This window comes from Cryptomeria japonica, chromosome 6 (genome assembly GCF_030272615.1).
Source record: "Cryptomeria japonica chromosome 6, Sugi_1.0, whole genome shotgun sequence".
In the NCBI taxonomy this organism is placed as follows: Eukaryota; Viridiplantae; Streptophyta; class Pinopsida; order Cupressales; family Cupressaceae; genus Cryptomeria; species Cryptomeria japonica.
Genome location: NC_081410.1, coordinates 250,573,996 through 250,601,166, shown reverse-complemented (window position 1 = coordinate 250,601,166; position 27,171 = coordinate 250,573,996).

Sequence of the window (27,171 nt, the reverse complement as noted above, 5' to 3'; positions counted from 1 at the left end):
ATATCAAAAAAGGCATGTATGCCAAGTCAATACAAGTTTTACAAAAATGTAGCATATTCCATGTCCAAATCGATATACAATAAAAATGTAGAATATATCTACATGTATTGGTCATTCAATGACCACAGCTAACACTATATGATCCTATATAGTTTGTGGTGGATCATCAAAATCGAGCCTCTTCGATGCAGTACACGACTCTTTAGATGGCTACAAAACCACAATTCAAAAGCTAAGTTAGAATCCTTTTGTAGAAAATATGTATTGTCCCCTTCTCAGACCTGATCTTTGACTTGGTCATTATTGGCTTCAGGGCATGATTGAAGAGTTAAGTTAATATTTAATTAAAAGGTCACGTTTTAATATTATATTCGAACGTTGACCCCTTGGCCTAGTCTATTGACTTTATGTTGTTTTGAAAAGTGGGCTTTTTGAGGGTGGCGCCTTCATTGAAGATTATTTTATTAATTTCCAAAGTCAAAGCAAGCTTAATGTGGGTGCATTTATCAAGGTATTGAATTTAATTAAAATATCAATATTAAGCTTGAAAGGAAAAGGACGCCATCTTGGAGAAAGGATTAGGGTTTGGATATTGAAGTGGATTTTAGGGTTTCATGAAGTCAACAGGAAGTTATAAAAGGAAGACTTTGAGCATCATTTCACATCTTTGGTCTACAGTATTGTTATGTTGCCGGTTTGGCTCTGGGTTTGCTTCGAGGAATGAAGGCCTCCTAGCTTGGGCATCGCTTCTTGTTTGTAAGACAACAACTACTGGTGATTTTAGTTTAGTTTGTGAGTTCCTTGAAATTTGTGCATTGTAATCAACATTGTAGTTCTTAGTTTCTGATTTTTGCATATTAGAAGTTCCTGGTTTTTGCATGTTAGCTTCAGCAGATTGGATGTTTAATTCATAAATCAAAAAGACAAAGAAATTCGTTGTGGGTATTGCATATTCCCTTCCATATAGGGAAGGCACCCATGTGTGCCAATTTGTAGATTTATTTGTGAAGCATCAGTTTTTTAAAAGAGAAATCGCCCTTTCCAACTGGGTCGTACCTTTGTTGTCTTGGGAATTGTGCATGGAGTGTTAGATGCTTTTAAAGTCTATTTTCTATTCTTAGTCTGAGTGCCTCCTTTCTATTAGAGTTTTGCAATTGATATCAAGCATTTTGAATGAGTAAAGAGTGAGTTCTGAGCATTTCAAAGGAATCCTATGTTGCTGGTTATTTGTTGAAAGGTGCAGGTCTGTTAAATCAGTTTGGAGAAATCTGCAATATCTTTATTTGATGGTGGTGAGAGTTCTTTGAAAGCGATGGGAATGCTTCATTGAAGATTTATTCAAGTCTGGAGAAAAGGTTGGATCTGTTTATTGCCATTTCCGTTAATCTTACTTCTCAGCAAAGGAATTCATTAATATTGTACCTCTCTATTTATATGTTGATACGTATTGTTTGCAAGATTTCATCTTTCATAGTGTAAGCTGGCAGTAGTACTGACAGCAGAGTATAATCTTGCTTTATCAAATTGTAATGCTCTTCTTACTTTCAGCATTTGATATTGTATTTAATTGACCTCCGCCCTATGGTAGCTACTTTCCCATTCTGGGTTAGCAAGCACATTCTAGGTGTTGAGTATTTCCAGCTTCCGCATTTCTTTTCAAGCATTGTTTTGTAATCACTCCGCCATATGGTCGCCCCTCACTCCATTCTGGATTGGGTAGCACATACTTGGTGTAGAGTTCCCTTTCAGCATTTAGGGTAGAAGATCCTCTAACCATATGCTCACCATCATCGGCGCCATTCTTGGTTAGAGTTACTGCATAAGCAATTTGTTTTAGATCCTCTGACCAATGCTCACACCTTGCCCACAACGGGATCCTGGTGTACATTCTGGTTAGAGTTGCTTCAGCACGTTTTGGTTTATCTTCTAACCTTAACGGGTGCATTGAATGTAATTTGTAATTTGTACAAACGAAAAAATTTGGCTCGGAATATTTCAGTGGTATCAGAGCCAAGATCTTGCCATCCTGTGAACAATCTGTCTATGAGTGACAGAGAAAAGAGGTACATTGCAAGGGAAGACAAGAAGGTTGGAAAATAGTTCCAGCCTTATCAGGCTCTAGAAGGTCAGACAACTTCAGAGATCTTGAGGGCTCATTGGGAGTCTTCTCAGGAATCAGATATGGCAGAGGGTGAGAGATCAGTTGGGGGTAACGAGAGAGTTACCAACAACAGAGATGACAGTGGGAAAGGAAGAGAAAGATCTATGAGTCCCGGAAAGAGATTTGAAAGAAAGATGGATGCCTTGATGGACATGGTATCTCTCATGATGGGGAAAGTGGGTCAGAATACCACTCCACAGAACAACTCAGGGCATAGAGGAGAGCATAGTGCCTCCAACCAGCATGATGGACATGTAGCCCGGACTGTGTCAAACAACACTTATATTTCTTCCAGGCCATTCAAACCCACCTTTTTGGCACCTGAAAACACTCAGCCAGAGCCTGAAGAGAATGCTTCATTTGTGGAGCAGTTGAGACTTGGTCGTGCAGAGTATGATTCTCTACCTGACGACATCAAGATGGATATGTCCTATAATGATTTCATGGATCATAAAAGGAAAAACAAAGGACAAGGGAGACACTATGATCAAAGAAGACCATCAAATCAAGGAGACTTGTACCAAGCTGTCAACAAGGTGACACTTCCACACTTTGACGGGAGTGATACCAGTTCAGCCCGAGCTTGGATTCAAAAGCTGGATAACTATCTAGCTCTCAGACCTATGGCAGAAGAGGAAGCGATCAAGTTCGCTACGCTACACCTTGATGGGGTGGCACATGAATGGTGGTACCATGGCCTAGTTACTCTGGGTCATCGGTCTATCACAACTTATGATGAGTTCACTACTAGGCTCATCGAGAGGTTTGAAAAGAAGGATCTTGAAATTCATTTCAGAGAACTGGCACAATTGAAACAGTATGGCACTGTTGATGCCTACATTGCGGAGTTTCAGAGACTCTCAGTCATGGTGACTGGAATCACGGAGAGGAGATTGGTGATCCTTTTCAGTGAAGGGTTGACAGAACCACTCAAAGGTTGGATTAAAGCCTTTGATCCACCAACCCTGCAGGAGGCCATGAAGAAGGCAAGAAACATGGAGTGGGCTGCTCCTAAGGCAAAATTTCAGTCAAATTCCCCCTTCCAGAAAAGGGATAAAGGGAAAAGACCTTAGCATACACCTCCTTTGAGACCTCAGCACAAGGAGTTCAAACATCACAATCCCCATGTCACTAGGTTGGATCCTGAAACCCTGAATGAACTCAGAAGAAAAGGGTTGTGTTTCCGGTGTAGGGAAAAATGGTCTCAAGATCATGTTTGCCCTAAGGGAGTTAAATTCAATTAGATTGAGTACTATTCTAATGGTGAAAGTAGTTCTGATTTTTCCGACCAGCAATCTGATTTTGAAGAAAGTGAGGTAGAAAGAGCTCCAGAAGAGTCCGGAGATGAGAAGGAAAGTGGTGGAGTTTTGGCTCAGCTTTCGAGCTTCCAAAGAAACAAATCATTCAAGGTTCGAGGGATGATCAAAGGGCAGCGAATCATTGCCTTGATCGACACTGGAGCAACACATAACTTCATTGATGAAGTTGTGGTAGCAAAGAAGGGGCTGCAAACAGAGGAGTTTGAGGGCTTCAAGGTCATGGTTGCCGATGGATTCCATATTTCATTTACTAAGAAAATCTTGAACCTGACCATGCAATTGGGGAATTATGAAGTCAAGGATGACTTCTATGTTGTCCACATTGGAGATACTGATGTTGTCCTAGGCATTCAATGGCTGCGTTCTCTTGGGGAGATCTCCTTGAATTTGCAGACTATGGAGCTGAAGTTTCAATCTGATGGGAAGAAGATAGTTCTAAGAGGAATGTCCAATGGGGGCCCTCGGGTTGTGTCATTCAAAAGAATGGCAAGGCTAATCTTTCACGATCAAGCCGAGTGGGTTGCAGAGTGCATGATCCTTCCTGCTAGTCTGATTGAGACTAAACGAGACCATCCTCCTGATGTTCAGTCTCTACTCACGAAGAAGAGAAAGGTCTTTGCAGACTTGCCTCCTGGACCACCACCTGAATGGGGTTCAGAACATATCATAGAGCTCAAGGAAGGAGCGAAACCGATGATTACAACTCCATATCGGTACCCAAAGAGGTAAAAGGATGAGATTGAGAAGAATATTCAAGAACTCTTGGAGATGGGTTTCATTCACCCAAACAAGAGCCCCTTTACATCTGTCGTGGTTCTTGTGAAGAAGAAGGATGGTACCATGCACATGTGTGTGGACTATCGTGCTTTGAATCAAAGCACCATAAAAAATAGATACCCCATTCCCAGGATAGATGAGCTCATTGATGAGCTACATGGGGCCAAGTTCTTCTCGAAGATCGATTTGAGATCGGGTTACCATCAGATTCGAATGAGAGGATCGGATGTGGAGAAGACAGCTTTCAGATGTCACTATGGCCATTTCGAATTCTTAGTCATGCCATTTGGGTTGACTAACACTCCGGCTACCTTTCAGTCTTGCATGAACCGCGTTTTTCAGAATCAGTTAAGGAGGTTTGTGTTGATTTTTTTTTATGACATTCTGATTTTACAGCAAGACTTGGGAGGATCATCTCAAGCACTTGGAGGAAGTGCTTAGTATTCTGGAATCTGAGAGTTTGTTCGCAAAAGCATCCAAATGTGAATTTGGAATGAAGGAGTTACTGTACCTTGGCCACATAATCAGTGCTGAGGGAGTAAAGGTGGATCCTGAAAAGATCAAGGCAGTAGTTGAGTGGCCACCTCCTGAGAACTTAACTCAGTTGAAAGGTTTTCTGGGTCTTTGTGGTTTTTATCGGAGATTCATAAAGGGGTATTCACAGAATGTTGCTCCCCTTACTGATCTCACCAAAAAGGGAGCCTTTTGTTGGTCAGAAAAGGCTCAAATTGTTTTTGACAAGTTCAAGAAGATCATGAGCTCGTGCCCAGTTCTGGCTATTCCGGATTTCTCCAAGCCATTCGAGCTGCAGTGTGATGCATCAGGTGAAGGAGTTGGGGCTGTCCTGATGCAAGACAAACACCCTATTGTGTTTGAGAGCCGAAAATTAAGGGGTGTGGAAAGAACATACTCAATTTATGACAAGGAAATGCTTGCCATTATGCATGCATTAGCCAAGTTCAAGCAGTACTTGGTGGGGAACAAGTTTATGGTTAAGACTGACCACAATAGCCTCAAGCATTTCATGCACCAGAAGGACCTAAATGAGAGGCAACAGAAATGGGTGAGTAAGCTTCAAGCTTACGACTTTGACATTGAATATGTCAAAGGGAAAAATAATATCATGGCTGATGCTTTATCCAGGAGACCTCATCTTAGCTCATTGTGTGAGCTTACTGCAGATTGGAGAGACATGTTGCTTGCTGATTATGCCAAAAATCAGTTTGCAACCAGCATTCTTGAGGGTACTTTTAATGATGAAAGCTACAAGGTGGTTGAGGGATTGATACACTATAAGGGAAGAATCTTTCTGGTGGTTGATTCTAAGCTTAAGAAGAAGATTCTTTTGACATTTCATGATATTCCGGTTGCTAGTCACCAAGGTTTTTTCAAGACATATAGGCAGATCCGAGAGAGGTTTTCTTGGAAAGGGTTGAAAGGAGAAGTACAATGCTACATTCAGGAGTGTCCTATTTGTCAAGTGAACAAGAATGAGCATACATTACCAGCTGGTTTGCTACAACCACTTCCTATTCCCAATCAAAAATGGGAAATCATCTCGATGGATTTCATCACAAGGTTGCCCAAGGCCCAAGGGAAGGATTGTATTTATGTAGTGGTGGATAGGCTAACCAAATTTGCTCATTTCTTCGCCATTACCAGCACTTTTTCTGCAGCCCAAGTTGCAGATCTATTTTTTCGAGAGGTGTTTAGGTTGCATGGGTTGCCAAAGAACATTGTGAGTGATAGGGACAACAAGTTCCTAAGTACTTTTTGGCAAGAAGTCTTCAGAATGAGTGGTACTGTGCTCACTCCAAGCACTAGTTACCATCCCCAAACAGATGGACAAACGGAAGTAGTGAACAAGTGGTTGGAAGGCTACTTGAGAAACTATGTGTCAGAACAGCAGAGAACTTGGGTCAAGTGGCTGCATATAGGTGAGTACTGCTACAATTCTTCTTTTCATATGTCGATTAAGATGTCTCCTTTCTTGGCTCTTTATGGGTATGAAGCACCTAGCTTTGCCAATTTGGTGTTTGGTGAGAGCACAGCACCCCAAGCCAAGGACTTGTTGCAGCAAAGTCAAGACATCATGAAATCCTTGAAGGATAATCTGCAGATTGCACAGAATCAGCAAAAGATGTATGTTGATCAGAGATGTGTTGAGCGTTCTTTCAAGGTTGGGGATATGGTTTATCTCCGATTGCAGCCTTATAGACAGTCTACTCTCAAGAAGAGTGGAGCTGAGAAGCTCAAACCTCATTTCTATGGGCCATTCAGGGTCATCAGAAAAGTTGGGGCAGTAGCTTATGAGTTAGAGCTACCTTCTGATAGCCGAGTGCATAATGTTTTCCACGTGTCTCACCTCAAGAAGGCACTTGGACATAATGTGGTTGCTTCATCACAGTTACCACCTTTGGATGAGGAGGGACAGTTAGTTCTAATTCCAGAGGAGATACTTGATTTCAGAGAACGTTCTTTGAGGAAAAGAACTATCAGAGAATACCTGGTGAAGTGGAAGAACCTGCCTATGGAGGATGCGACTTGGGAAAGTGATGAGATTCTGCAGCATCTTGGTTTGCGATTGCTTGAGGACAAGCAATCCTGGGGAGGGCGGACTGTAATGTCCCCTTCTCAGACCTGATCTTTGACTTGGTCATTATTGGCTTCAGGGCATGATTGAAGAGTTAAGTTGATATATTTAATTAAAAGGTCACGTTTTAATATTATATTCGAACGTTGACCCCTTGGCCTAGTCTATTGACTTTATGTTGTTTTGAAAAGTGGGCTTTTTGAGGGTGGCGCCTTCATTAAAGATTATTTTATTAATTTCCAAAGTCAAAGCAAGCTTAATGTGGGCGCATTTATCAAGGTATTGAATTTAATTAAAATATCAATATTAAGCTTGAAAGGAAAAGGACGCCATCTTGGAGAAAGGATTAGGGTTTGGATATTGAAGTGGATTTTAGGGTTTCGTGAAGTCAATAGGAAGTTATAAAAGGAAGACTTTGAGCATCATTTCACATCTTTGGTCTACAGTATTGTTATGTTGTCGGTTTGGCTCTGGGTTTGCTTCGAGGAATGAAGGCCTCCTAGCTTGGGCATCGCTTCTTGTTTGTAAGACAACAACTACTGGTGATTTTAGTTTAGTTTGTGAGTTCCTTGAAATTTGTGCATTGTAATCAGCATTGTAGTTCTTAGTTTCTGATTTTTGCATATTAGAAGTTCCTCGTTTTTGCATGTTAGCTTCAGCAGATTGGATGTTTAATTCATAAATCAAAAAGACAAAGAAATTCGTTGTGGGTATTGCATATTCCCTTCCATATAGGGAAGGCACCCATGTGTGCCAATTTGTAGATTTATTTGTGAAGCATCAGTTTTTTAAAAGAGAAATTGCCCTTTCCAGCTGGGTCGTACCTTTGTTGTCTTGGGAATTGTGCATTGAGTGTTAGATGCTTTTAAAGTCTATTTTCTGTTCTTAGTCTGAGCGCCTCCTTTCTATTAGAGTTTTGCAATTGATATCAAGCATTTTGAATTAGTAAAGAGTGAGTTCTGAGCATTTCAAAGGAATCCTATGTTGCTGGTTATTTGTTGAAAGGTGCAGGTCTATTAAATCAGTTTGGAGAAATCTGCAATATCTTTATTCGATGGTGGTGAGAGTTATTTGAAAGCGATGGGAATGCTTCATTGAAGATTTATTCAAGTCTGGAGAAAAGGTTGGATCTGTTTATTGCCATTTCCGTTAATCTTACTTCTCAGCAAAGGAATTCATTAATATTGTACCTCTCTATTTATATGCCGATACGTATTGTTTGCAAGATTTCATCTTTCATAGTGTAAGCTAGCAGTAGTACTGACAACAGAGTATAATCTTGCTTTATCAAATTGTAATGCTCTTCTTACTTTCAGCATTTGATATTGTATTTAATTGACCTCCACCCTATGGTAGCTACTTTCCCATTCTGGGTTAGCAAGCACATTCTGGGTGTTGAGTATTTCCAGCTTCCGCATTTCTTTTCAAGCATTGTTTTGTAATCACTCCGCCATATGGTCGCCCCTCACTCCATTCTGGATTGGGTAGCACATACTTGGTGTAGAGTTCCCTTTCAGCATTTAGGGTAGAAGATCCTCTGACCATATGCTTGCCATCATCGGCGCCATTCTTGGTTAGAGTTACTGCATAAGCAATTTGTTTTAGATCCTCTGACCAATGCTCACACCTTGCCCACAACGGGATCCTGGTGTACATTCTGGTTAGAGTTTCTTCAGCATGTTTTGGTTTATCTTCTAACCTTAATGGGTGCATTGAATGTAATTTGTAATTTGTACAAACGAAAAAATTTGGCTCGGAATATTTCAAAATAGTACACAATTATCAACATAACTATGCATTTAACTATAATTTCTTTGCAATAGAAATGTAGATTACCTCATCTGTTGATCTAGGATCTATTGTCTTCTTTGTCTTCTCCTTGTCGGCCTTAGGAGTTCTCCTGAATACCTTCTTCAAAGGCTCCAAGTTATGGTCAAACCGCGAAGGGGGCTATTGTCGATTAAATACAATTAATACAATGTACTAATATATATACATCAAAAACACTAAAAATATACAATATAGAGAACAAAACTGTACCAGAGCCTGAGATACTTCTCCAGTACATGGAGGAGGGCTTTCCATTAATGAAGTAGCTATGGATATTTCTTGTATGAAAATTGATAAGATTACAATTCATCACAAGTTCACATGTACGCATGCATACAATCATCAAATCAAGAAAATAAAGTAGAGATACATACCTCTGCCCTCTCTTGATCTTTGATAATATCAAGTGCATTCAACATATATACAAAGCTCAATGGCCACTGTATATATAAAACTGATGCAGGAGAATCCCTGATTCATAGCAATCTTGTATCAACCAAAATATTTCCTTTATGTTTTGCTTTTTGTTTGCAGTTTCAACATTTCTTTTTGTGTGTCCCAGATTTGGCTCACCGGATCTTGTGGAGTTGGATTTTACTTGAAGACTTGATCATCTTCCTTATTCCCAAACCCTAGAGCATTTGGATCATTTTCAGGCAAGTTATCGCTATCGGTTTTTGAGATAGTTTCATGTTTCCAGTTGACAGTTTCCTATTACCGGTTGCTGGAACTATTTGCATTTGTGATCTACCAAATCCCTTTCATAGCCTGCAAAGCCCTGAGCATTAATTCTGATGTTCCTTGGTGTGTGGATGACCTTTTCCCATGATCTACTCTTCATCCTTTGGATTTTTCGGAGGAACTTCCTTGGTGGAGGCTGACCTTGTTGATTTTGCATGTTAGGTCTTGTTCTTTGGGTTTTGGTCTCTTTTTGGGCCGACCGAATCCCCTTGGATCATATAAATCATTATAATAGAGAATTAGAATGTAACCAAGAAGTTAGACTAAGCATAGAAGATAGATCTTGAGATTTAAGGTCCCGATTGTGACCTATTTTATACTTTTAGCATGTTTTAGCAGGCCTGTGAGCCAGTTTCTGTAACCCGGTTGTTACCGGTTGGTTTTAATCAATTTTCATGTTGTAATTCATTTTTTCTACATTTCCTCTATCATGTCCTTGTGTTTCCATTGTGTTTACTTTCTGGTCGGTTTGGACTGGTCTCTTGGAGGTCCCTCCTAATCGGTGACTACTTCAAGTAGTATTAGAGCAATTTTTCATTCTGGAGGTCGCATTGTCCTGAGAATTTTGTTGTAGGGTGGAAGACAGTGGATCTGACATGCATCTGCAAAGGACTAGCGTAAAAATGGTGCAAAGAGGAACTAGGAATGGTGGAGCGTGTGGGAATGAAGACCCTGTTGTTATGGAAATGTTGCGAGTAATAGCAGCCTAGTTGGAAGCCATGGAGACAACCCAAAGAAGAGGCTGACACATTGAAGATGTAAGTGAAGATGAAGGAGAAGAAGCCCCCCGACAAAACAGGTAAACCCACTAGCAGTTGATCCGAATGAGGAAAGGTTTTTTAGGGTTTTGAGTGGGGCAAATACTAAACCTCATTTTACCCCACCAAAATATGATAGAAAGTTGGATTCAGATGAATTCATGGATTGGATCTCGAAGATGGAGAAATATTTTTATTTTGAAAACACTGCAAAAGAAAGGAAGGTGAAATATGTTTGTACTCGGTTGAAAGGTCATGCTTCTCTTTGGTGGGAGCATTTGCAAGTTGATAGACAGAGAAGAGGTAAAGAGAAGATCAAGACATGGGATTGGATTATTACTAAGTTGAAATCAAAATTTATGCTAGTTGATTATCAAGTGAATCCATTCTGGAAATTGCATAATTTAAGACAGAAGGAATCTAGTGTGAAGGAATACACCGAAGCATTTTACAAGTTGAATATCAGATCCAAACATGTTGATGATGAAGTTGAACAAGTTCCAAGATATTTGAATGGATTGCGGGTGTCTATACAAGATGAACTCACTTTGATCAAATTATGGAGAGTGTTGAAGAGGCTTATCAGTATGCTTTGAAGGCAAAAGAAAATATAAACAAAAGACATGAGCAGAGGCAGAGAGGCAGAGGTGGAAGGTTTTCTGGAGGAAGATTTAAAGGAGGAAGAGGATATAATGGAGGTAGAGGAACCTTTACAAATCAGAATAAGGACAAGGAAGTAAGAGAATAAAGTAATTCATACCGAAAAGATGATAAAAATTTATACCGGAGGAGAGAACCAGATGGCTACCAAAATGAGAATTTTTGAAGACAAGACAAGAGAACATTTAGAGGAACTTTCATTAAGTGTGGAGGAGAAGGACATCATGCTTTTGAGTATAAGAAGACAGAGAATATCGAAAGAGAAGCAATGGTGGAAGAAAACCCCACCAGATCAGATAATAAACCAAAAGATGGAGAACTATTGATGATGAGGAGAGCTTTGTGTCATATCAGGAGAGATGAAGAGCCCTTGCAGAGGAATAATTTGTTCAAGAATAGATGTAAGGTATCTAGTAAGTGTTGTAAAGTTATTATTGATAGTGGTAGTTCCAATAATCTTGTTTTAGAAGAGATGGTGAATAAGTTGATTTTGGAAAGGTTGAAACACCCTAAGCCTTATCAGATAGCATGGATTCAGGATGAACATATGTTGTTAGTAAGTGAGCAATGTTTGGTGAAATTGAAAATTGGGATTTATCATGATGAAGTCTTGTGTGATATTATGCCTATGGATATTTGTCATCTTTTGTTGGGTAGGCCTTGGCAGTTTGATAGACAAGAAATACATGATGGGAGGAAGAATACATACACTATTGTGGCCAATGGGATAAAGAAAACCTTATTGCCCTTGGAGGAACCTTTGAAGAGTGAAGTCTGTACAAATGCTAGAATCTGTTTGGTGGATGGAAGGAAATTCCTGGATGGATTGGGAAATGAGAATGTGTGTTTTGCCTTAATTCCCGAGAAGACTAAGAATCCAGAGCATGAAGAGGAACAACCGGAAGAGATAAAATATTTCCTGATAGAATATGAATACATAATTTCAGATAATGTACTTGATGGATTGCCACCTATGAGAAGTATCAGTCATTGCATGGACCTGTTTCCCGGAGCTAGTTTGCCTAAAAAAGTTGCACACCGGATGACACCGACAAAGAATGAAGAACTGAATAGACAAGTGCAGGAGCTTTTGAAGAAAAGTTTGATCAGAGAAAGTTGGAGCCCTTGTGCAGTACCAACAGTATTGGCACCTAAGAAGAATGGAGAGTGGAGAATGTGTATTGATTCTAGAGCAATAAACAAGATCACAGTGAAATACCGGTTTCCTTTGCCTATGATGGATGACATAATGGATTGTTTGAGTGGAGCCAAATACTTTACAAAGATAGACTTGAAGAGTGGATATCATCATATCAGGATCAGAGAAGGAGATGAGTGGAAGACAACATTCAAGACAAATGAAGGACTGTATGAATGGATGGTGATGTCTTTTAGGTTAACTAATGTACCAAGTACTTTCATGAGGTTGATGAATGAGGTATTGAAGAAATTATTGGGTAAGTTTGTTATTGTGTACATTTGGATGACATTCTAATTTTGAGTAAGACAAAAGAGGAGCATTTGTTGCATTCGAGATAAGTTTTGCAAAGGTTGAGAAAAGAAAAGTTGTTGATAAATCTTAAGAAGTGTACTTTCATGAAAGATGAGTTAATCTATTTGGGATTTGTGATATCTGAGGATGGTTTGATGATGGACCCTGAGAAAGTAAAAATAATTGTTCAATGGCCTACATCGGAAAGAATTGGAGAGGTAAGATCATTTTATGGATTGGCTAGTTTCTACTGGAAGTTCATCAGAAATTTTAGTTCAGTTTGTAACCCTATGACTAAGAACATGAGGGGAGATCAGAAGGAATTCAAGTGGACCACCAGAGCAAACAAAAGTTTTGAGCTATTGAAACAAAAAGTGATTGAGCAACCTATGCTGGATTTACCAGATTTCAATAAAGTATTTCAAGTGTGTTGTGAAGCAAGTGGAACGAAAATAGGAGCAATCTTGAGTCAGGAAGGGAGAGCAGTAGCTTATTTTAGTGAGAAATTGAATGATGTCGAGAGGAGATATTCAGTGTATGATTTTATGCCATAGTTCAAGCCTTGAAGAAGTGGAGACATTACCTGTTGCCTAAGGAGTTTGTGTTGTATACAGATCATCAAGTTTTGCAGTATTTGAATAGTCAGAGTAAGTTGAATCAGAGACATATGAGATGGGTAGATTTTTGCAGAGTTACACCTTTATGTTGAAGCATAGAAGTGGGAAATCTAACAAAGTTGTTGATGCACTAAGTAGGAGAAGGAATTTACTGACAAAGATGAGAGTGATAGTGCTAGGATTTGAGGAATTGAATACCTTGTATGATGATGACCCGAATTTTGCAGAACCTTGGAGAGAATATAGAGAACTGATTACGATAGATAGAAGAAAGTGGTTAGATTACTTCATTCAGGATGGGATGTTATTAAGAGGAGTTGAATTGTGCATACCTAATAATTCTATGAGGGGGAATCTGATAAAGGAGAAACACAGTAGAGGATTAGCCGAACATTTTGGTATTGACAAAATAGTAGCATTGGTGAGTGAGCATTACTTTTGGCCCCATATTCATAAGGATGATAGGAAATATGTGCAAAGTTATAGAGTTTGTTAAGTTGCAAAAAGCAGTAGTTAGAATGAGGGATTGTACAAACCTTTGATAGTACCAGTAAGACCTTGGGAGGATATAAGCATGGATTTCATTCTTGGATTGCCTAAAATACCAAGAGGGAATGATTCTATATTTGTGGTAGTGGATAGATTCTTGAATCTGGCTCATTTCATACCTTGTAAGAAGACATCAGATGTATTGCATGTAGCAGACCAATTTTTCACGAAAGTAGTGAGATTGCATGGATTACCTAAGAGCATAGTTTCAGACAGAGACACTAAGTTTGTTGGATATTTTTGGAGAACACTTTGGAAGAAGATGAAAATAGATTTGAAGTTCAGTTCTACTTTTCATCCACGAACTGATGGACAGACAAAAGTAGTGAACCAGAGCTTGGAAAATTTATTGAGATGTCTAGTTAGAGATAAAACCAGTAGTTGGGATTTGATTCTTGCACAAGCAGAGTTTGCTTACAATAATTTAGTAAACAATAGTATCGGAAGAACACCTTTTGAGATTGTTACCGGAGCACATCCTAGAGGTATATCATAAAAAAAGGGATATTAGCAATGAAGACCAGAGAAGTTCAGAAGCAAAAGAATTTGTAGATCACATGAAGGAATTACATATTCAAGTTAAGCAACATCGGAGGAAATGAATAGCAAGTATAAGGAGAAGGCAGATGAGAAGAGGAGACATAAGGAATTTGAAATTGGCGATGAAGTGATGGTGTATCTAAGAAAAGAAAGATTCCCAGTTGGAACTTATAACAAATTGCAGATGAGAAAGTTTGGACCTTGTAGGATTTTTATAAAGTTTAGTTTTGGGAATGCATATGAAGTGGAGTTACCAAATAGTTTGAGTATTTCACATGTGTTTAACATTGCAGATCTTGTATCATGAACCAGAATCCAGTGAGGACAATATTGCAGACTTGAATAAATAGTTGCCCCAGAAGGAACCAGATCAGATGGAAGACATTTTGGATAGTAGGATTGGGTGTAGTACTCAGAGCAGTTAGTATAAGGAGTATCTTGTGAAGTGGAAGGACAGACCAGTTGAAGATTCATCTTGGATTTATCAGGAAGAGGTAGACCACATTGGTTTTCCTCTAACCCCAGCAAAGTAAGAGACTCACTTTTTCAACAACCTTGGATGTCTGATGCAAGAGCATCCCCGGTTCATAGCAATCTTGCATCAACCAAAATATTTTCTTTCTTTTTTGCTTTTTGTTTGCAGTTTCAACATTTCTTTCTGTGTGTCTCAGATTTGGCTCACTGGATCCTGTGGAGTTAGATTTTACTTGAAGACTTGAACATCTTCCTTATTCCCAAACCCTGGAGCATTTGGATTGTTTTTTGACAAGTTATCGCTACCGGTTTTTGAGACAGTTTCCTGTAACTGCTTGCCTAGACCTATTTGCATTTGTAATCTATGGGATCCCTTTTGTAGCTTATGGAGCCCTGAGTGTTGATTCAGATGTTTCTTGGTGTGTAGCCAGCCTTTTCCCATGATCTACTCTTCATCCTTTGGATTTTCTGGAGGAACTCCTTGGTGGAGGCCGACCTTGTTGATTTTGCACGTTAGGTCTTGTTCTTCAGGTTTTGATCCCTTTTTGGGCCGACCGGATCCCCTTGGATCATATAAATCATTGTAATAGAGAATTAGAATGTAACCAATAAGTTAGAGTAAGCATATAAGATAGATATTAAGATTTCAGGTCCCAGTTGTGACCTATTTTGTACTTTGAGCATGTTTTAGCAGGCCTGTGAGCTGGTTTCTATAACCTGATTGTTACCGGTTGGTTGTAACCAGATTTCATGTTCTAATTCATCTATTCTGCATTGCCTCCATCATGTCCTTGTGTTTCTGTTGTGTTTACTCTTACTGACCGGTTTGGACTGATCTCTTTGAAGTCCCTCCTAACCGGGGACTGCTTCAAAAAGAGACAAAAAACACTAATCAATCTACAAATTCCAACTAATATGATTTCAATCTTTTCAAACATTGTATAATTAAAAATGTGTTCAATTACCTTCTTCCCACGTTTAGGCATCATCGAGGATTTCTTTCGCTGAGGACCAGGCCTAGACACAGAGGGGGTACCTTAAAAAAAACAAAATTAACACAAGAGATATTAGTACAAATAATATTAAATATAATTTAACAAATCTAAAATAAAATGACTTGCATAAATTCCATCAAAAGAATACATAAAATAAGGTGTACAAAATATGATACCACATAGCTCTATATGCCAAAATCAATCATTGAGAGTGTGATATCGTCAATCTGGGACATTTGGTCCCTTGACAATGCCTACAAAACAAAAAATTGTCAAGCATTAAAGAGAGTTAGTATATCTTGTAATTTTTTTGAATTCAAAGTGTACTATTTTATTTTAATATGTTACAAAATTTATACCTCAGGCGTCGAAGTTGCAGCTGCAATAACTGCGGGATGAATATCAGATGCCACTGCTGCATCCTGAAATTCATATTGTTTGTATCAATTTAAATCGATCTATAAATGAAAATTCATTTACAATTACAAATTTTAAGTGACTGATAAATAAAATGTTATGAATTCAAATCAACACACTTGTGTCTGTGGCTAACTATCAAACAACATATCTATCAATTCATCCATCAACGCCGCATCCTCAGTCGTGTTGGTCTAACATCTACTCCTGCAAATCGTGCATGAATGGGCTATGGAGCCATCTACAATGGCCTCGTCATCCATCCCTGTGCATATGCCTGAGAAAGTGGGACACACATCTTAAATGGGCTTACTAGCGTCAGTTGCCCCAGCTAATGGATCATCATTTGATACAAGAGGGTGTGCTAACTATGTCCCATGCTAGATGATCGCATTAGTCAATGTTGTGGTCGCCTGAAGAGTCTGTAGCTCCATCGACTCTTTCAGGGCTACTGGGACAGTCACATGCACCTTGGGTTTGGGTGCTAGGGGGCAACGAGTATGCGGGTCTAGTACCCTATGAGCTCCAAGTCTATCTTAGGTAGAGTCGCCACCTCTACCATGGAACTCTCTCATGTCAAAATAATTAGGCTTCTCAATAAGGAAAAACTCACAATATACTTTCCTCAAAAAATACAATGGCACCTCATAATTATTACAAGGTGGTTCGTCAAAGACCATCCACCACCTATTCCAAAACATTGGTACACCAATTTATGGGAAAGCTCTTTGCATTAAGAGGTAAGGACTCGCCAGTTCTAGGATCAACAAAAAGAGCACATATTTTTGCGTTACTTATGTTTTTGTTTTTCACTCCCTTATATGATAATCCATTCTCATAAAATGCACGACACCTATCCCTATAGTTTCCCCATTTTGTAATATGAGTGGAAACTACAGTAGCACCACTAGCTAATGTTTCTAGGCTAGTGGCAAGGGATAAATGATGCTCAAGGTTAGATGTTTTCAATTTATTAATCAATCTACTTATTTTAGTAGTGTTTTGCCCTAGAACTGGTTAAGCAATTGCTCCTGTGTAGCTAGTGTACGCTCTAAAGGAGGAGTTGGAGATGTATTTTGCGGGTTTTGTTGTGGGTTTTCATCTTGTTGTGGTTCTAGATTTGGAGAATCTGATATATTTGTAACAAAAAATAAAAAAACTAATCAAAATCAATGATTTTAAATTCAAAATGTAAATAAATTTTATCAAATATACAAAATAAACAAAAAAAAATTAACAACCTACCTCTTTCCATGGCGTTGGGAAGTGGAAATCGGGAGCCCATGTGCGGTTTCGCAAGAAAATGTCCCTCCAAACTGCTTTCGGCCTCGGGTTGAAAACGAGACCTAGTCAACATTAAAAAAATTAAATTGATAGGCAGTGCGTACGCGGTCTCAAAACACTAAGACCACGTACGAGGTCCTAATTTCTAAGGGACCGTGTACGCGGTCTTAGTTTTTAAGGACCGCGTACGCGCTCCCTTCCCTTTAGGTTCAACATAAACGAACCAAAGCGCATATGAAGTTATTCAAAATTCATAGAACCACGTACGCGCTATCTGTTTTTTTAACTTTTGGGGGGTGTGTGCACTTTTTTCGCACCATCTTGGTGCACACACCCTATTCATTCTTTTGATAGGTTTTATACACTTTCCTTTAATACTCTTTGTAAAACTTTATCTCTAAGGATAAATCTTTATTGTTTATAGTATGAACTCTCTTGACTCTATACACTTAGACTCTCTTGATGCTACCATTAATGAATTTGATATATTTATATGTTTAGTGATATGTGATTCCAATGTCCTAGAGCTACTTATAATATTTTATCACACTATTGCAGTTATAATATGGAAGTATTACATGATTGTTTATGTTGCTCAACTTTTAAGGATTGCATTATTATGGTTATTTATTAGTAATAATTTTAATTTGGTTCATGTTTCTTATAGATTGCATCCCCATACTATATGAATAGTGAAAATATAGTTCATGTTTCTAATGATAAATTACGTCTAATTATATTTAATTTGCATGATTTAACTATAGATGATGGGATAGGGCCTACATATGATAATGTTTCTACTTTTAATTATTTATTTTTTACATCCTATAAAAACCTTGTTGATAATCATATGGATTGTGATAATAATGAGGTTATACAACTTGTAGGACATGTGTTGATAATCATATGGATTGTGATAATAATGAGGTTATACAACTTGTAGGACATGTATTGATAACAAAATCTCACCTCCAAATCATGAAATTGTATATTTCTCTTATATGCCATATCCTACATTATACACTGCATCAAAAGATTATGGATTTTTTAATATTTGGGACTCCCTATGTATGATTACTGCCTTTTTGTTTCACATTCTAGCGATCATAATCAATATATTAATTAGTAGTTGTTTCATTGCGAACATTCTATAAATAGTCATCATACTAGGATAATAATTTTCATATTATTGATTGGTATTTTTATAATATTGTATAGTGGTTTAAAATTTATACGTTAAAATAAAAGATAGCTTAAAACATTATTAGTCTTCAAAGTAATGGTACACATATAGCATTGTTTAGCTGTTTATAATTTATAATTCTAGTAATTTATCAAGCTTCAATAAATTTCTATACTAAATATTAATCTTTATTAATTTATATGACTTAATTTATAACTAGAAATTAGGAAAATAAATATTATCGCTTGGAATCGTCTTAAAAACCATCTCATTGAATAGTGTTATTCATTGCTATGATAGTTATAGTTAAACTTAATGATATTTCAATCAATGTTCTACCTTAATTGTATCATCCATGGTTATGCAAAGTCAATGGTAAAATATCATCGCATTTCCTTCAATATTAGAGAATAATGTTCTTGACAACTATTTCCACTAGTATCTTTGATTTGGATGAGTCTTCTAATATATTCCTTATATATAACTAAACATTGCAACTTATTCACATACTAAGGGAAAACCATAGTATCTCCTAAGTAAAATTTTGTCATTGTAGTTTAAGTGTTCAATTTTTTTTGTCTTGTCAATGTAGTGAATATGTAATGTCTAGGATACTAGAAAAATATTTTACTTCTATTTTAATGAAACTTGATGAAGCATCCATTTCCTAAAAAATCCATAATGGAAAATGGTATAAATAGACCACACAAGAGTTCATGTGCTTCCTCTCCTCAACATCACAAAAGTTGCTAGAATATTGTATTTTAAGTATCTCATCTTAAAAAACAAAACATGTAATAGATATTTGTTTATTTTAACAAAATTGACCAAATATTTGAATGTCATTTTCATACTTCCTTTATTGATTAATAAAAATTAATTAACTTATACCAGATTTTACATCTCATCTAAAAAAATCAAAACATGTAATAGATATTTGTTTATTTAACAAAATTGACCAAATATTTGAATGCCATTTCCATATGTTCTTTATTGGTTAATAAAAATTAATTAATTTTTATTTAATCATTATTTGACATTCTCTTTGACTAATTCCCAATGTAAATGTTGGGATAAGTAAGTGTTGTTGCAACATATGAGTTAATTATTTTCTATCTTTATAGACAAGTTTTGTTGTTCTACCTTAAAAAAATTCTTATCATTTTGTTTTATAGTACTTGTTGTTCAAGAATAGCATAATATTATTAGCCATTATAGCTTATTTCATGCGCCCACAAATTCTAAAGGATATATTGGATTTTAACTATTTTTTTTGTTGTCTCCACATGTGACTTAACTGCTTATAGCTATTGTTTTGGCTCATGGATACTAATGATGGACACTCGAAGATTTGTTATGGTGAAAGGGTCAAAAAGTACATATTTCAAAGTGTCAACAGATACCTACTTAAAGATGCTCCAATAATCATGCACTTAAAATTGCCAATACTTATGCACAAATGCCCCAATACATGTGGAATTTTTTAATGGACTTTTAGTTATTTGATTTTTGATTGTTTTAAAGTTAGTAATTAGGGATGGAGTGTACAAGGAATGAACAGTTATTAGAACATGAACGAAAATTGATACTATTTCCCCTAAAACTAGATAATATCCCAGGGATACACATTAATGACATACATATAACATTACATGAATAAACAACATAATTCTCTCACTCCATTATTCACTAGGTGAAGAATAAGTGAATAAATAGCTTAATTCTCTCTTTTCCATCATGGACTTTAAGATCTTTGCATCTTCCTTTATTATAAATTGAATGAATGTATGAGGATGAATGTGAAAGTATGAGGATGAATGTAGTGAATAATGGAGTGAGAGAATTATGTTGTTTATTCATGAAAGGATTGAATTAGGAAATAGATATAGACAATGAAATTTCAAAAAGTATGGTCAAGGCTTATACAAAAGAAAATTTTAAGAGTATGTTAGAAGGGATGAAAGCCCATTATTATAAATTCTCATTTAGCCAAGGCTTGAATGAGAATAGACATTGTGAGCATTCTTAATTAAAGTTGACAAAGTGTCTAAAGTTGATGTGACATCGAAAAAAAAAGAAGATAAAGAGGAGGATATGCTTGTAATGGTTATGGTGGGGAAGTTGTAAAGCTTTGTGAATAATTACACCAACTCAGTATGCATATAAATAAATAAATTTATCTTTGCAAGTGTAGTTAATGCATATGCCCATTCAGTAGAGCTGGAAATGGAGAAATCACAATCAGCTATGGTCATGGACTTTAAGAACAAGCTGCAAATCAACGTTGCCTTTTCATATTTTTAAATTAATTTTTTTTAATGTGACTTAAAAAGGTATCGTTTGTTTATAATTTAAAAGTTATTTTAAACCTTCTATTAGGCATTGCATTGGATTAAGTCAATTGTTTAGAGATCTAAAACCATACTGTTAAAGTCAATCATTAATACAATGTATTAAATTATTTTAAACCTTCTATTAGGCATTGCATTGGATTAAATCAATCGTTTAGAGATCTAAAACCATACTGTTAAAGTCAATCATTAATACAATGTATTTGGGAATATCATGGGGAAGGAGCTTGATGTTCAATTCTTTTATTTACAATGGATAGAATGTTTGTATAGGGTTAGAACTATTCTAGATGGCCTCTTAATTGAAGTTATATCATCTTAAGTCGTATAAATAATCATTATGATGTGAATGCATATCGACATTAGCATATTATTACTATTGGACTAGGTAAACCTTATCAGCCTAAAATGTTGTTTAGTCTATTGTACCTTAGATTGGTTTCCTTCAAATTTCTATGAAAAGTGTTATTGTTATGTCAATTTCAAAATCATTGTTTAAACAAAGTTTTAAGTACCAAAGGAAATTATCCTTCTAACACTAAATAAAAGGCAATACTAATGCTTAACCTATGGCTATTCATGTTCCTACTACTAATATCAATTGGAAATAATAATTCTTTTAATACTAAGTTCAAAGCCTTTTGGTTATTAGTCTCTCTTCTACAAGTAATAGAATGTAGTCTCATTTTGGCTCGGTAACTACTTTTGGAATGAAAAAAACTCTTGACCTTTAAATGATCAAGAGTAACAAATAGTATACCATGTATAAATCGATATCATTGGTGTCCATTAAGTTGCTATGTTATCTTGAGATGTTCAATGTAGATAAAACGTTATGTTCATCTTACTTGTAGTAATAATACCTTATGAATGTAGTTATTGACCTAACAATGAATAGCTTATATTATCTTGTATTTTCTTCCAAGTTTTATTTTATATAAAAAAGGAGTCCCCAACTCATGGAATGGTTGAGAGGTTTGTCTATAAGGATATTGATAATGTTTCTTGATTTTGACAAATAATGCATTAGTATCAATGTTGAATACACATCAAAGTGTTTCTCTATGAATTTGATCCCTAGGGTGAATGTGGACCAGACATTTATACTTGCATAACTTCTTACTTAAAATAGAAAGTCAAGTTTATTTTAATACAAGCATGTAAACTTATCTAAAAGGGATGCAGATTTATGTTTATATGTTTGTGTGGATTTACATTGCTCAAGAAAAATCAAATTTATTTGTAACGACAGAATGATAATTTATATATTTAGAGAAAATATATATATATACATGTAAACCTATATATATGCATATTGATAATAGTATTTTAGGTGATCCTATTATTTAGAATGAGATTCTAATTGGAAGCATATAGAATTTTTGCATATTTTAACCAATCTGATATGATAGAAAATAATTGTATTGTGATTGATTGCAATATTTTTGCATATAGAAAATGATAACATAAATGTGTGTAAGCACACACACACATTCAAAAAACATAAACACATATGTGTGCGTGCAATTTTATCCTTCTATCAAAAATACATTTCAATCTCTAGAATTTGTCTTGATTCTATTTTATGATTATCATACATATGTGACCAATTCAAATTATTAACATTAGACATTATGTTTGTAAAAAGAAGTGTAAAATCAATTTGTTGATATCCAATTTTAGAAAGTTGTGTATGAAAATAACGACCATGTAAGTTTTATGTGTACTTTTATTTATTATCTTTGACCAAAGTAATGTAAAATCGATTCTCACATTATTGGTTCACCATGTCTAAAGTTTCAAATTAATCAAAAGTATCATGCACAGCCTCAAGATATGTAAAAGTCGTATCACAAATTATGTGCATTAGTACACAACACTAGTTTTCAAATGGCTTGATGACCTTAGATTTTCCTTCGATTTTCTACTCTTGTGAAGGGTAGAGCCATTTCCAATAGGAAGGTTGTGCAAGAAACCGTTGATTTGTGATTGGAGGAAAAAAACTTTAAAGATGATGTCCCTCCTCTTGTATTTGAACATCGAAGACTCGGATTAACAAGGAGAATATTTGGTTCACATGGCTTTTGATTAATGTAACGACATTGTATTATCATCTTTGAAACTTTGTATTGTATTATTATTGAGGTATGAATCTCAATTTATTTGAAATTTTGATTTCTATATTACTCTAATATCATCATGATGTTCCTAAAGGGGAAACTGATTCACTATTGTGTTATTTCTATTAACAAAAAATTAAAATTGAAAGATTCAAGTTTCTTATGATGAATAGATTTATTCTTTTATCTTAAGGTTGTCATCAATCAAAATGAAACTACTGCAAAATATGCAATTAAAAAATAATGGTGTTTAATTAATATGTTGAGAAATTATATTACATTGGTAGTTAGGTTTTTAATTATATTAGAATAAATAAAATAAATATTTAATTGGTTAGAGTTAGTTGATAGGAATTGTTTCTCGAAGAGCAATTTGTACAGAAAACTTGTGACTTTATAAACCAATACATATGAATATAAAATTATACAATTTGAATTCGATTGAATAACATATTTATCTTGTTATTTTTGTTCTGCAACAATGACCTTATCTCTACAATTATTAACATGGTATTAGCGCACATTGATATCTTTGTGTCTATGCAATGACAAGGCATGAAGAATAAGAAAAAAAACAGTGAATAACAATGAGGCCTTTAAGAGTTCTTGATGTGTTTGAATTTATATTGAAATTTCAAGATCATAGCCACAATAAAATGGTGATAACTTTTTCCATTGTTAACAAAATTTAAAACTTCAAAATGTTCTGAAAAGGGTGGTGATACATGCAACAAACTCCAAAAAAACTCGTAGCACTTTGACAACAATTTAAAATGGAAGTTGGACTATTGTAGTTCATCAAATATTGGCCCTCTTTGTTGGATGTTACCATTTTGATAGGTGTGGCATGTTTTTGTGAGGCATCTAGAATTTGCAAGCAAAGACAATCAATCATTTGAAGAAAACACTGGCAAGGGTTGCATAATACAATTATGATCTCTACTTGCATTTTATTCAATGTTTTCTAAACGATTTTGCATATCCACTGAAATCCATGAGACCGTAATTCTTTGGGGAATTCTATAAAAAAAAAATCATGCTCCAAGCTTCCATGATAATTGCGGACAATGGGAGGATAAGATTTTACAATCATTAATAAGCATAGTTATTGATGGTGGAATTTTCAAGTAGGTGTCGGTTTTTCATTCATTCAAAAAGAAGTTTTTTTTTTTTTTTTTTTTAAAGGTAAGATAAACAAATTTAAAAGGTTTTTGAAAAAATTATTAAGGAAGTGATGATTTTTCTATCCTTCTCATATTATGAGGTTGAGGGATGTATTCAAATGGTTGAGGAAAGAATATTCTTTTTTTTTAGTTTAGTATTCATATGATCAAAAATCATATAACTAGCAAGTCGTATGGTTTGTCTTTTTTTTTTCTATTTAGAAAGGAGAAGTGAAGATGAAGTTAAAGTGGAAGTGCGTTAACAGAAATGGTGTATATGTGCAAGGAGTAGAATAACATTTACGTAGTGTGTAAACAATAGTGTTTAATGTTATCTTGTTTTATTCAATTTGAAGAAAACTTTTTAAAAATATATTTATTTTTTATATATTGAAAAACTATAGATTTAATTAGGAAAGGAGAAGACAAGTTTTTTGTTTTCAATTAAACCATCTAGAGGCTTTTTTGCATGCAAAACATCTAAATGTTAAGTGGAGGACGAGGGCCTCATTTTAGTGACTCAAATGTTATTAGAATTTATTTGTATCTATTTAAATTTTCCTTGAAGATTTAAAATTGGAACTATAGTACAAACAAATATTTTTTTTGTTTTTAAAAACAATATACAAAGATATCTATAAAGTGGATAAATTCTTGTTTAATATTATTAGAAAAGCTAGTTTGAAATTTTCCTCGAACATTTAAAATTTCAAGCATCATTGCAACTAAATAGTTGAAATTAATAGTTTTTTTTTAATTATATAGAAAGACATCCATAAAGATTGCATGACAAAAAGTTTTTGTTTTTTTTTGCATTTTGAAATAGTAAATAATAATGTGGTGAATTTGCACACAATTTGACATTTTAAAATAGTATCATTGTAATTTAAAATATGAAATAAATATTTTAATTTAAAATTGATATAGAAAGATATCTACAAAGTGGATAATTTCTTGTTCACTGTTATTAGAAAAGGTAATTAGAAACTTTTCATTGGACATTTGATATTTGAACCATTGCAACCTAGAAACAAAAATTAATACTTTTTTTATTCTTTCAAAATATATAGAAAGACATCTATAAAGATTGAATTGCAAAAAAATTAAATTCTTGTTGTATTTTGTAATAGAAAATATTTATGTGGGAAATTTGCATGCAATATGACATTTAAAAAATAGAATCATTGCAATTTAAATACGACATAAATATTTAAATTATCAAATTAAGTTAACACATTGATGTTAATGATGTGTTGGAAAAAAAATGAAAATATATGTAGGTGCACATACACATGTGTATACATAAAAAAGTATAAACACAAATAAATACTTGCAAAGATCTAAAAACAACAAATAACAATATTTAGGGTTTTCTCCAAAAAATATGGATGGGGATAAATCATTATGTGAAGTAGAATATGTATTGAGAATGGAAAAAAGAGTTTGTAGCTAATATGTGCAATACGCACATTTTCTTTAGCAATCATTGGCTTGTATTAGACTATGAATGTTGACCACTTCATATGGATGATCTTAGTAAACAATGACTGGAATATTTCCTTTTTCATGTATTGACACTTGCAAGGAGAGCGAAATTGAGTTGAGAAAGCAATTTTAATTTTAAATTCTGCATTTCTTGAACTTGGTGAACCAACGGAAAGATCCTTTGCAAGGTTATATTATCAATTCAAATCAAAATCACAAAACATAGAAATGAAAGACATGAACAACAATCTATTATACCTTGACAAGAGAGTTCTCGTGTTCCTCAGATTTGGACTCTTGATGGAGCCACGAATGCGCCACTCCTTAGTTTGATTGGATTGGTCCAATGTGGATATGTGGTTGGGTCTCCAAGGTGTGCACAAATGAGGATGGAGATGGATAAATGGATGAAAGAGTGAAGTTGTGGATGATGATCAAAATGGCTAAGTATATAAATGAGAATTATTTGACTATAGTTTGGGTACCTAGATGGATTTCACTAAGAAAATTAGCAGCATGCACTTACAAGATTTGGAGATGATAAACAAGGGGATGGAGTCCTCAAATTATAGGAGAAGAGGGGAAGAAATGGAGGGCTAGGATTCACCCAAGATGAAGGGTCGGGATTCCATGTGATCCCACACATGGCCCAAGAGGAGGTGACAAGACAAGTGTGGAGACCAAGAGATATGCCTTAAAGGCATTTCTTGTCTCCACATTCCTCAAGGCTCATTGGGAAGACTTCCCAATGTGCCTAGGGAGGAGAAAGGAATAAAATATTCCTTGAGAGATGGGGATGAGGAATTAAAAAAGTTTCAAAAGGGATGATCATAGGGATTGGAGGAATAAGGAGGAATTAAAAATTCCTTGGGGGATGGGATGTCTAGAGGAATGTGAGATTTTGAAAATCTCACATTCACTTAGGAAAAGGGCATTTAAGGAAGGTAGTTGGATGGAAGGGACAAGGACTTGAGTTTGTGGCTAATCATGAGGATTAGCCACTAGCAACTCATTAGGAGAGGGATTAGAAGAATGATTAGGTGGGATTAGGGCAAATGAGATTTGTAGGAGGATTTGACTAGGAGAGAGAATGAGTGGAGGGAATTAAAAATTAGAAGAATAATGATAAGTGAGATTAGGGGGCTTCTAGAAGAATTCATTAGGTTAATGATGGATTAGGAAAATGGTGATTTGTAGGAATCGCCTAGATTAATTAATTAGTTGAAATTAATTAATTAAAAGGAGGAATTTGGAGAAAATTAATTTTAGGGATTTTTTAGAAGAATAAAGGTAATAGATTATAGTGACAACATTGATTATATTTAATTAATATTGAGAAGGAATAGAAATTGGTACAATTAATAAATTAATTATGCGAGGAATTTAAATTAATTAATTAAAATAATTGATTTAAGTGTCTACATTTTGCCCCTCTTTTACGCAGTGGCAAATTTGGCGATGGGTAAAAGATAGAAGAAGAAAAAAAAAAGATGTCCCAGCATAAAACGTGGGTGGTATATGCCCCCTTGAGAATTTTTTCGAATTTTTTTTTTCTTTTAGAAAATTGACGAAAAATTCTCGAAACAAAGAAGAAAGAAGAAGGGGTGAGAAATGAATGAGAAAGAAAGATAGAGAAGATTGAGAAAAAAATAAGAGGAGATA